The sequence below is a fragment of the Vulpes vulpes genome, unplaced genomic scaffold (assembly GCF_048418805.1).
Source record: "Vulpes vulpes isolate BD-2025 unplaced genomic scaffold, VulVul3 Bu000000642, whole genome shotgun sequence".
Classification (NCBI taxonomy): domain Eukaryota; kingdom Metazoa; phylum Chordata; class Mammalia; order Carnivora; family Canidae; genus Vulpes; species Vulpes vulpes.
This window is the reverse complement of record NW_027325668.1, coordinates 80,480-92,608: the sequence shown is the minus strand read 5'-3', so window position 1 is coordinate 92,608 and position 12,129 is coordinate 80,480. Positions and strand designations below refer to the sequence as shown.

Genomic DNA, 12,129 nt, shown 5'->3' with positions numbered 1-12,129 from the left:
ATTTTTTCCAACTCTCTGAAGAAAGTCCGTGGTATTTTGATAGGGATTGCATTGAATGTGTAAATTTCCCTGGGTAGCATTGACATTTTCACAGTATTAATTCTGCCAATCCATGAGCATGGAATATTTTGCCATCTCTTTGTGTCTTCCTCAAATTCTTTCAGAAGTGTTCTGTAGTTTTTAGGGCATAGATCCCTTACCACTTTGGTTAGGTTTATTCCTAGGTATCTTATGCTATTGAGTGCAAGTGTAAATGGGATTGACTCCTTAATTTCTCTTTCTTCAGTCTCATTGATAGTGTAGAGAAATGCCACTGATTGCTATGCATTGATGTTTGTCTCCTGCCACATTACTGAATTGCTGTATGAGTTCTAGCAATCTTGGGGTGGATCTTCTGGGTTTTCTGTGTACAGTAAGTATCATGTCGTCTGCAAAGAGGGAGAGTTTGACTTCTTTACCAATTTGAATGCCTTTGATTTCTTTTTGTTGTCTGATTGCTGAGGCTAGGACTTCTAGTACTATGTGTTGAATAGCCGTGGTGACAGTGGACATCCCTGTTGTGTTCCTGATCTTGTGGAAAGGCTCCCAGTGTTTTTCCATTGAATGATATTTGCTGTGGGCTTTTCATAGATGGCGTTTAAGATGCTGAGGAATGTGCCCTCTATCCCTACACTCTGCAGAGTTTTGATCAGGAATAGATGCTGTATTTTGTCAAATGCTTTCTCTGCATCTATTGAGGATCGTATGGTTCTTGTTTTTTCTCTTGTTGATATGATCAATCACATTGATAGCTTTATGAGTGTTGAACCAGCAGATAAATCCCACTTGGTCATGATGAACAATCCTTTTAATGTACTGTTGGATTATATTGGCTAGTATCTTGTTGAGAAATTTTGCATCTGAGTTCATCAGATATTGTTCTATAATTGTGCTTTTTGGTGGAGTCTTTGTCTGGTTTTGAAATTAAGGTGATGATGGTCTCATAGAATGAGTTTGGAAGTATTCCACCCCTTTCTATCATTCAGAACAGCTTTAGTAGAATAGGTATTGTTCCTTCTTTAAATGTTTGATAGAATTCCCCTGGGAAGCCATCTGGCCCTGGACTTTTCTGTCTTGGGAGGTTTTCGATGACTGCTTCAATTTCCTCCCTGGTTATTGTCTTATGCAGGTTTTCTATTTCTTCCCATTCTAGTTTTGGTAATTTGTGGTTTTCCAGAAACGCTTCCATTTCTTCTAGATTGCCTAAAATATTGGCATATGGCTGCTCATAATATGTTTTAAAAATCGTTTGTATTTCCGGTATGGTTGTAATCTCTCCTTTTTCATTCATGATTTTATTAATTAGAGCCTTTTTTCTTTTGTTTTTAATAAGGCTAGCTAAGGGTTTATCTATCTTATTAATTCTTTCAAAGAACCAACTCCTGGTTTTGTTGATCTGTTCTACAATTCTTCAGGTCTCTGTTTCATTGAGTTCTGCTCGAATCTTTATTAACTCTCTTCTTCTGCTTGGTGTAGATTTTATTTGCTGTTTTTTCTCCAGTTCCTATAGGTGTAAAGTTAGCTTGTGTATTTGAATTCTTCCCAATTTTTTGAGGGATGCTTGTATTGCAATGTATTTCCCTCTCAGGACTGCTTTTGCTGTATCTCAAAGTTTTGAATAGTTGTATCTTCATTCTCATTAGTTTCCATGAATCTTTTTTATTCTTTAATTTCCTGGTTGACCCATTCATCTATTAGCAGGATGCTCTTTAACCTCCACATGTTTGAATTTCTTCCAAATTTCTCCTTGTGATTGAGTTCAAGTTTCAAAGCATTATGATCTGAAAATATGCAGGGGGCAATCCCAGTCTTTTGGTATCCCTTGAGACCTGATTTGTGACCCAGTAGATGGTCTATTCTGGAGATACTTCCATGTGCACTTAGAAGAATGTGTATTCAGTTGCGTTTGGATGTAAAGTTTTGTAAATATCTGTGAAATCCATCTAGTCCAGTGTATCATTTAAAGTTCTTGTTTCTTTGAAGATGTTGAGCTTAGAAAATTTGTCATTTGCAGAAAGTGCCATGTTGAAGTCTCCCAGTATTAGTGTATTATTATCTAACTATGTCTTGACTTTGGTTATTAGTTGATTGGTATACTTGGCAGCTCCCACATTACGGGCATAAATATTCATGATTGTTAGGTCCTCTTGTTCAATAGATCCTTTAAGTATAATATAGTGTCCCTCTTCATCTCTTACTACAGTCTTTGGGATAAACTCTAATTTATCTGATATGAGGATTGCTACCCTGCTTTCTTTTGAGGACCATTTGAATGGTAAATGGTTCCCCAACCTTTCATTTTCAGGCTGTACGTGTCCTTAGGTCTAAAATGAGTCTCCAGTAGACAGCAAATAGATGGGTCTTGCTTTTCTATCCAGTCTGAAACCCTGAGTCTTTTGATGGGATCATTAAGCCCATTCATGTTCAGAGTTACTATTGAAAGATATGAATTTAGTATCATCATAATACCTATTTTATTCAGGCCCTGTTTTGTGGGTTATATCTTTCGGTATCCTCTTTCTTTTACAGAGTCCCTCTTAATATTTCTTGCAGAGCTGGTTTGGTGGTCACATATTCTTTCAGTTCCTGCCTGTCTTGTAAGCTCTTTATCTCTCCTTCTATTCTGAATGAGAGCCTTGCTGGATAAAGTATTCTTGGTTGCATGTTCTTCTCACTTAGGACCCTGAATATATCCTGTCAGCCCTTTCTGGCCTGCCAGGTCTCTGTGGAGGGGTCTGCTGTTAATTTAATATTTCTCCCCATATAATTAGTCTCTTGCTGCTTTAAGGATTTTCTCTTTATCTTTGGAATTTGCAAGTTTCACTATTAAATGTTGAGGTGTTGAATGTTTTTTATTGATTTTGGGGGGAACCTCTCTATGTCCTGGATCTGAATGCCTGTTTCCTTCCCCAACTTAGGGAAGTTCTCAACTATAATTTCTTCAAATACACTTTCTGTTCCTCTGTCCCTTTTGGCGCCCTCTGGAACCCCAATTATATGTAGATTTTTCCTTCTAAGGCTGTCATTTATTTCCCTTAACCTTTCCCCATGGTCTTTTAATTGTTTTTCTCTTTTTTTCCTCAGCTTCCTTCCTTGCCATCAACTTGTCTTCTATGTCACTCACTCTTCCTTCTACCTCATTAACCTTCATCGTTAGGACCTCCGGTTTGGATTGCATCTCATTTAATTGATTTTTAATTTTGGCCTGATTAGATCTAAATTCTGCAGTCATGTAGTCTCTTGATTCCTTTATGCTTTTTTCCAGAGCCACCAGTAGCTTTATAATTGTGCTTCTGAATTGGCTTTCTGACATCAAATTGTAATCAAATTGTGGCAGAGAGTACTGTTTCTGATTCTTTCTTTTGTGGTGAGTTCTTCTTTCTAGTCATTTTGCTCAGTGCAGAGTGGCTAAAAATGAATTGTACCGCAAAAAAAGGAAGAAAAAAAAGAAAAAACAAAAACAAAAGACAAGGAGGGGTATCCTCTGGTTCTATATACCATAAGTCCCTCAACTTCCCTGGGGCTTTCCAGTGCTGCTAGGCCAAAAACTTGCTCTTCCCCTGTCCTTCCAGCTGGTCTTGTGGGGGAGGGGCTGCTGTGCTGACTCTCAGGTGTGTGCATGGCTCAGTGGGAGCTGTTTACCCCCTGAGGCCCCAGTTCCCTGGTGGCCCCACTCTGTCCCAGGCACAGGGTGACACCAGGAGGAACAACCACACTGGTGCGGCCACCCTTCTAGCTCTGGAGTCAGCTCTCCCAGTAACTCCCACGGCTACTGGTCTGCACTCGCCTGGATGCTCCCAGGAGCAGGGGGTGCTGATCTGCACAGCCTGGGGGTGCCTGGCAGCAGGAGGGTCCTTGCTATCCTCTGCCCTCCCTGCCTCTGCCTGTCCCAGAAGGAGCACAGGATCCTGGGCTGTGTCTGCTTTGTCCCCTGGGACCCCGGGCCTGTTCTGCTGGAATTGCACTCCTGGGGCCCGGGCTCCCGAAGGTAGCAGGGTGCAGCCTCCTGCAGCCAGAGACGCTGCCTGAGCTTCTCCCGAGGTCCCGCCGGGTGCGTGCTCCAGCCCTTCACAGAGCTCAACCCGTGGTCTTTGGTGCACTCTCTCCCAGGTGCCCTCCTCTCCTAGTGACCCCGGGGAGTTGGAGGTGCCATTGCCCCTCCTGTGGTTCTGCCCGGTTTCCCTGTTGAGCGCCTTCCCCTCTGGAAAGAATTCGGTTCAGATTTTTAAACTTCCTGCTTCTCCAGGCTGGGCTTTCCTGTCCTGGAGGCTTTTGCTGCCTGGCCTTAGCCCGGCTCCTTGTGGGGCCCCTCCGCCACTGGAATCTTTTTTATTTTTTCTTCCCTTGGCTTCCTACCTTGTTAGAAGTGCAAACTCTTCTCTCTGTAGCATTCCAGCTATTCTCTCTTTAAATCTTAGGTAGAATTCATAGGGTTTCAGGATGATTTGAAAGTTATCTAGGTAAGTCGGGTGAGCGCAGGTGACTTGGGGACCCTACTCCCATTTTTCCCCACCCCCCCCTTATCCATGTACTTAAACTTATTCAACAGGTGTTCCCCAAATCTGAAAACTCAAAAATGAAGTAGGAAAACAAAACAAAACGTCTCAATGAGAATTTCTTAAACTTCAGTAATTGGTAGAGAAATTCCTATGTCATTACTTTGGGATGGTGAAACTTAAAGTCTTGGGTAATTCAGCTTATATGCATCTTATTAAGAAGCATTTACCTGTAATTTATTTTTAAATTATTTTTACATAGAAAATCTGAACACTAGGGAGGAATATATATCGCTGCCTATAAATACATGTGCACATATATATCTACATTTTAGTGGACTATATTTTTAAAACATATATTTGGATTATTTTTGGAAAACTTTCTTAACAGTTTTTATAGGCTTAAAGAACAGACTCAACTTAGGTTTTTAACTAGAAATCTCTAGTTGTATAAAAACCTGTATATGCGGTTTGGCATAGTTTTCAGCTGCAAGTTTTGAGCAGTTTGTTGCTGGGTCAGAAAGAAATCTTTCTTGCTTGGTTTGCAGACTGTGTGTTCACCCCTCTGAGACCAAGGCCAGGAGGTTGTGACCCCTCAGAGATGGAGCACAGGTTAGAGGTCACCACTCAGAGGCGGAGCCTGGCCTGGAGTTTACACCAGCAAAGTACCATCACTGAAGAACTACTGAAAGTGACTGTCTCCCTAGAAATGTTTAAAATGAAAGAGTGAATGAATATGTGTGTGTGTGTGTGTGTGTGTGTGTGTGTATATATACATATATATATATATATGTATGTATATATATATATATATAGGCAGGGGCAGACAAAATATCACCTAGAGTTCCATCTTGTAGAGGGAGCTGTTAAACTCTCATAAGATTTCATTTTTTCTTATCTGTCTTAAACATGTATTATCAAATACGTGATCATTTTATATGTGAAATTTTAGTTATTTAATTAACTTTAAATTATAATTGTTTCCCAAGTCATTATCTACCCAAAAATCGTTTCCAGGAACAGAGTCCTAATAATTATTAAGGACTCTGTGTTCATTAACATACTTACAGAATGTGTATAGGTACGCAGCATTGTTATCAGTTCTGAGCATGTTGTATTGGAAAAATTCTGGACAGGGAGGTTATCAGGAGACTCAAGTTCTGATATTGACTGTCAATAAACTAATAGGTTCTATATGCTTACATCTAAGGGCTGACGAAAAGGGCTACTATGAAAAATCATGGCTACTTAGGGTAAGCTAAGATAGTACAGGAATTATCTGGAGTAGATTCTACTAATATGTACCAAAGTCCAGTGTTTTCCTGCATAGCCATCTCTGTTACTTAGAAATTCTGTATTATGTAGTTATATTTGGTTAACACCTATTCTCTTCTTTTTTCTTCTTCCTTTAACCATTAATCCATTTTCCCAAACAACCGTGGACTCATCTAATCGTTCTTTTAGACATTAAAAACAAAAATTGTCTATTGTCTTATAAATTCCAGGCATGTGTATTAGGTTCTAGGAATAAAGGGGTGACCAAATGAGAAAGGTTCTCGCCTTTTTGAATTTTACACTCCATGATGAGGGAGAAGCCACAGATAATTATTCTATGGAAGATGTACTGAATTGGATTAAAAGTGCATGAAAACACACCAGTTAGAAGTTTGTTCAGAACGACGTTGCTCGCTCATGTATGCCTGTTCTCTGGCATAATTATAAGCAGTGCCCTTTCACTCTAAAAAATGCTTCATTTTAGGTAATAGATGATAAAGCCTCTGTATGTATCAAAATTTACAAGGTAGCAGCTGCCCACCCCAACCTTTATTTTACAAATAAAGAAAATGAAATTCTGATTGGTGTGGTAACTTTACTATGATGACATAGCTAATTAATGATAGAAATACACAGCTTCATAGGACAGAAAAAATGATACAAGCCATCCATGAGTGACAGTTCACCATAGATCTGTGATCTTAGAAATTAACCTAATGCTCTAAGCCACACAGTCATGAATATGTGAATTCTGATATCGTCCTGTGCTGTGGCAGTTAAAAGAGAGCATATTCTTGAAAGTCCTAGAACAATAGATTGAAAAATATCCTCAATGTTAGCCCCTCTGCCAGAAGAGAAAATACTCTTACCCCACTAGAGCATTTATAGAATAAGAGATCTCTCACAGGTACTTTTTTAATATTTATTTTTTATTGAAGTTTCTTTTGCCAACATATACTATAATACCCAGTGCTGATCCCATCAAGTGCCTTCCTCAATGCTTGACACCCAGTGACCCCAACCCCCTACTCATCTCCGCTTCTGCATTACTTTGTTCATTTCCCAGAGTTAGGATTCTCTCAAGGTTTGTCTCCCTCTCTATTTTTTCCTACTCAGTTTCCCTCCTTTCCCTTATAATCCCTTTCACTATTTCTTATATTCCCCATATGAGTGAAACCATATAATGATTGTCCTTCTCCAATTGACTTACTTCACTCAGCATAATACCCTCTCATCCACGTCGAAGCAAATGGTAGGTATTTGTCCATTCTAATGGCTGAGTAATATTCCATTATTCCACACACATTATATATATATCACATATTATATATCTATCTATCTATCACATATTAGATATATATATATCACATCTTCTCTATCCATTTATATGTCAGTGGACATCATGGCTCATGCCAGTTTAGCTGTTGTGGACATTGATGCTATAAACATTGGGGAGCAGGTGTCTCAGCTTTTCACTGCATCTGTATCTTTGGGGTAACTCCCCAGCAGGGCAATTGCGGAGTCGTAGGGTAGCTCTATTTTTAACTCTTTGAGGAACCTCCACACTGTTTTTCAGAGTAGCTGAACCAGTTCACATTCCCACCAAGTTCCCAACAGTTCCCCTGTCTCCACATCCTCTCCAACATTTGCTGTTTTCTATCTTCTTAATCTTCTTAATCTTAATCTTCTTAATCTTCTTAATCTTCTCACTGGTGTGAGGTGGTATCTCACTGTGGTTTTGATTTGTATTTCCCTGATGGCCAGTGATGCAGAGCATTTTCCCATGTGCTTATTGGCCATGTGTAGGTCTTCTTTGGTGAAATGTCTATTTATGTCTTTTGCCCATTTCATAATTGGATTGTTTGTTTCTTTGCTGTTGAGTTTAATAAGTTTTTTTTATAGATCTCGGATAGTAGCCCTTTATCTGATAGGTCACTTGCAAATATCTTCTCCCATTCTGTAGGTTGTCTTTTATTTTGTTGACTGTTTCTTTTGCTGTGCAGAAGCTTTTTATCTTGATTAAGTCTCAATAGTTCATTTTTGCTTTTGTTTCCTTTGCCTTCATAGATTTATCTTGCAAGAAGTTGCTGTGGCCAAGTTAAAAAAGGGTGTTGCCTGTGTTATCCTCTAGGATTTTGAGGAATTCTCACCTCACATTTAGATCTTTCATCCATTTTAAGTTTATCTTTGTGTATGGTGTAAAAGCATTGTCTAGTTTCATTCTTCTGCACATGGCTGTCCAATTTTCCCAGCACCATTTATTGAAGAGTCTGTCCTTTTTCCTGTGGATATTCTTTCTGGTTTTGTCGAATATTGACCATAGAGTTGAGGGCCCATTTCTAGGTTCTCTCTTCTGTTCCATTGACCTATGTGTCTGTTTTTGTGCCAATGCTACACTGTCTTGAGGATCACAGATTTGTAGTACAGCTTGAAATCCAGCATTGTGATGCCCCTGGCTCTGGTTTTCTTTTTCAATATTCCCTTTGCTGATTCCATACAAATCTTAAGATGATTTTTTCCAACTCTCTGAAGAAAGTCCATAGTATTTTGATAGGGATTGCATTGAATGTGTAAATTTCCCTGGGTAGCATAGACATTTTCACAGTATTAATTCTTCCAATCCGTGAGCATGGAATATTTTTCCATCCCTTTGTGTCTTCCTCAAAATCTTTCAGAAGTGTTCTGTAGTTTTTAGGGCATAAATCCCTTACCACTTTGGTTAGGTTTATTCCTAGGTATCTTATGGTTTTGGGTGCCATTGTAAATGGGATTGACTCCTTGATGTCTCTTTTTTCAGTCTCATTTTAGTTTATAGGAATTCCACTGATTACTATGCATTGATTTTGACTCCTGCCGCATGGCTGAATTGCTGTATGAGTCCTAGCAATCTTGGGGTGGTGTCTTTTGGGTTTTCTACACACAGTAACGTGTCATGTGCAAAGAGGGAGAGTTTGCCTTCCTCTGCCAGTTTAAATGCCTTTTATTTCTTTTTGTTGTCTGATTCCTGAGGCTAGGACTTCTAGTACTATGTTGAATAGCAATGGCGAGAGTGGACATCCCTGTCATGTTCCTGATCTTAGGGGAAAGGCTCTCAGTTTTTCTCCATGGAGAATGATATTTGCTGTGGGCTTTTCATAGATGGCTTTTGAGATGCTGAGGAATGTTCCTTCTATCCCTACACTGTGAAGAGTTTTGATCAGGAATGGATGCTGTATTTTGTCAAATGCTTTCTCTGCATCTATTGAGAGGATCCTATGGTTCTTGTTTTTTTCTCTTGTTGATGTGATCTATCACATTGATTGTTTTATGAGTGTTAAACCAACCTTGCATCTCAGGGATAAATCCCACTTGGTCATGGTGAATAATCCTCTTAATGTACTGTTGGATCCTATTGGCTAGTATCTTGTTGAGAAATTTTGCATCCATGTTCATCAGGGATATTGTTCTATAATTGTCCTTTTTGGTGGGGTCTTTGGTTTTGGAATCAAGGTGATGCTGGCCTGTTAGAACAAATTTTGAAGTATTCCATCCCTTTTTATCCTTCAGAACAGCTTTAGTAGAATATTATTTCCTCTTTAAACATTTGATAGAATTCCCCTCAGAAGCCATCTGGCCCTGGAATTTTGCGTCGTGGCAGGTTTTTGATAACTGCTTCAATTTCCTTGCTGGTTATTGGCCTGTTCAGGTTTTCTATTTCGTTTTGTTCTAGTTTTGGTCATTTGTGATTTTTCCAGAAATGCATCCATTTCTTCTAGATTGCCTAATTTATTGGCTTATAGCTGCTCATAAAATGTTTTTTAAAATCATTTGTATTTCCTTGGTATGGTTCTGATCCCTCCTCTTTCACTTGTGATTTTATTACCTTGAGGGTTTTTTTTTTTTTTTCTCTTTAATAAGGCTGGCTAAGGGTTTATCTATCTTATTAATTCTTTCAAAGAACCAACTCCTGTTCTTCTTTTTTTATCTGTTCTGCAGTTCTTCTGGTCTCTGTTTCATTGAGTTCTGCTTGAATCTTTATTATCTCCCCTCTTCTGCTTGGTGTAGGCTTTATGTGCTGTTCTTTCTCCAGTTCATTTAGGTGCAAGTTTAGCTTGTGTATTTGAGTTATTTCCAGTTTTTTGAAGGAGACTTGTATTGAGATGTATTTCCTTCTTGGGACCTCTTTGCTGTATCCCAGATTTTTTGAATGGTTGTATCTGCATTTTCATTAGTTTCCCTGAATCCATAGATTCTTCTCTAATTTCCTGGTTGACCCATTCATCTTTTAGTAGGATGCTCTTTAACCTCCATGTGTTTGAATTTCTTCCAAATTTCTTCTTATGACTGAGTTCTAGTTTCAAAGCATTGTGGTCTGAAAATATGCAGGGGGGCAATCCTATCTTTTGGTATCGGTTGAGACCTCATTTGTGACCTAGTGTGTGGTCTATTCTGGAGAAAGTTCCATGTGCACTTGGGAGGAATGTGTATTCAGTTGTGTTCAGTTAGAAAGCTCTGTAAACATCTGTGAAATCCATCTGGTCCAGTGTATAATTTAAGGCCCTTGTTTCTTTGGTGATGTCATGCTTAGAAGATCTGATATTTACTGACAAGGACTGTGTTGAAGTCTCCTACTATTAGTGTATTATTTTATTTTTTTCTTCCTCTACTTATTGAATTAAAATTTATTTCAAAAGGTAAAGTTTATATATCCTTTGAATAAATAAGAAGTCAAAAATTTTAGAATTAAGTAATAAGTCTTCAACATTATAAAGCCATATATAGCAGTAATTAAAGTAGTGGTAATGTCACAGAAAATGATAAAAATGTCACAGAATTCAAATCACAACTTGGATTCTCAATGATTCAAGTGTCTTATCTTACACAATAAGAGTTTGGTCAATTTTAAGATAAACTTCCTCCAGATATGCTGTCCTCAAGTCCTCTAATCTTGTGGTCCATCAGCTCACACAATGGGATAGTTGGTTGCTGTGGCAATTCTACAATGGTTGTTCTGGTCTTAGGCCATTTTTATATAGCCATTCCAGCCCCATTCTGGACCCCAACTGTTCTTGATAATCCAAAATTTATTATTTGAGTCTGTTCCTACAAAGCCATAGCCAGCCACCCGAACACCATGATCTAGATCTTTGCAGCTGCAGTCTGGATCAAATTAAATGCCTGCTTTGTAGAACTGGAAATGCCTGCATCAGTAGCAACAGAGATGGGCCCTAGAGTTGCCACTGCCTTCATTAGGGTCTTTTCCCATTGAGGGAGGTCCATGAAGCCAGTGTCATTGGCAGCAGAACACTCAGTCTTGTCGTTACAGGTCTCTATGTCCTTTCCAAGATATGGATAAGATTCCTCTGAATCCAGGCCTCCATTGTCTTTAACATGATGAAAGGTGTTATCCATCAGGCCACCACTGCAGCCCTCATTGCCTTGAGCCTTAGAGCAGTCCACCAGGTTCTGCTCACTCAGTGGCACAAGTTTGCCTGTTTTCCGGAACATCTGTCTTTTGAGGGCACCAGTTGCACTAAAAGTCCAACAAGAACCACACTGACTCTGATTCTGCACAGGAGTTACGTAGCCTTTCTCTCTCCAGTCCACAGATTTGGGGATCTCAGCAAAGATAGGTTCTTGGAACACTTTCCCTTTCTTGTGCTTCTGGTTTTGAAAGTCATTCATCACCTGCCTGAATTCTTCATTGGTCATGTCACCAAAGGTATTCATCGCCATTGTGAAGCCATGTTTCCCTTGGCTATATTCTCAATTATGCAGTTCAATCATTTTCATATTCTCCCACACTGCTCTCCTCTATCCTTCTTCATTCATGCCATATAATCTGTGCATTGCCTTCCACTGGTACCATTATGCATTTAAGCTTTCATCGAGTTTTGGAGCTGCTGAGGCTATTCACAAGCAAAGGGCAGTCAAGAAGAGTGAACAATTCATGTTTCAAAAACCTGCGGCATCCACAGCTGCGCAGGTGCACCCCACGGATTGCCAAGGCCCATGAGTCTAGTGTATTATTTTCTAAGTATCTCTTTACTTTGGTTATTAATTGATATACTTGGCATTATTAATTGATATACTTGGCATCTCCCACATTAAGAGCATACATATTCATGATTGGTAGGTCTTCTTGCTGGATTGATCCTTTAAGTATGATATAGTGTCTGTCTTCATCTCTTACTACAGTCTTTGGGATAAACTTTAATTGATCTGATTTGAGGATTGCTACCCCAGCTTTCCTTTGAGGAGCATCTGAATGGTAGATGGTTTCCACTCCTTCATTTACAGGCTGGAAGTGTCCTTAGGTCTAAAATGAGTCTTTTGTAAG

At 39.2% G+C, this 12,129-nt stretch overlaps 1 pseudogene; it reads right to left on the bottom strand.

The window, feature by feature from the left end:
* Positions 1–10,262: 10,262 nt before the first annotated feature.
* On the bottom strand, positions 10,263–11,789 carry LOC140596396 (procathepsin L pseudogene; annotated as a pseudogene).
* Between the last annotated feature and the right edge of the window lie 340 nt (positions 11,790–12,129).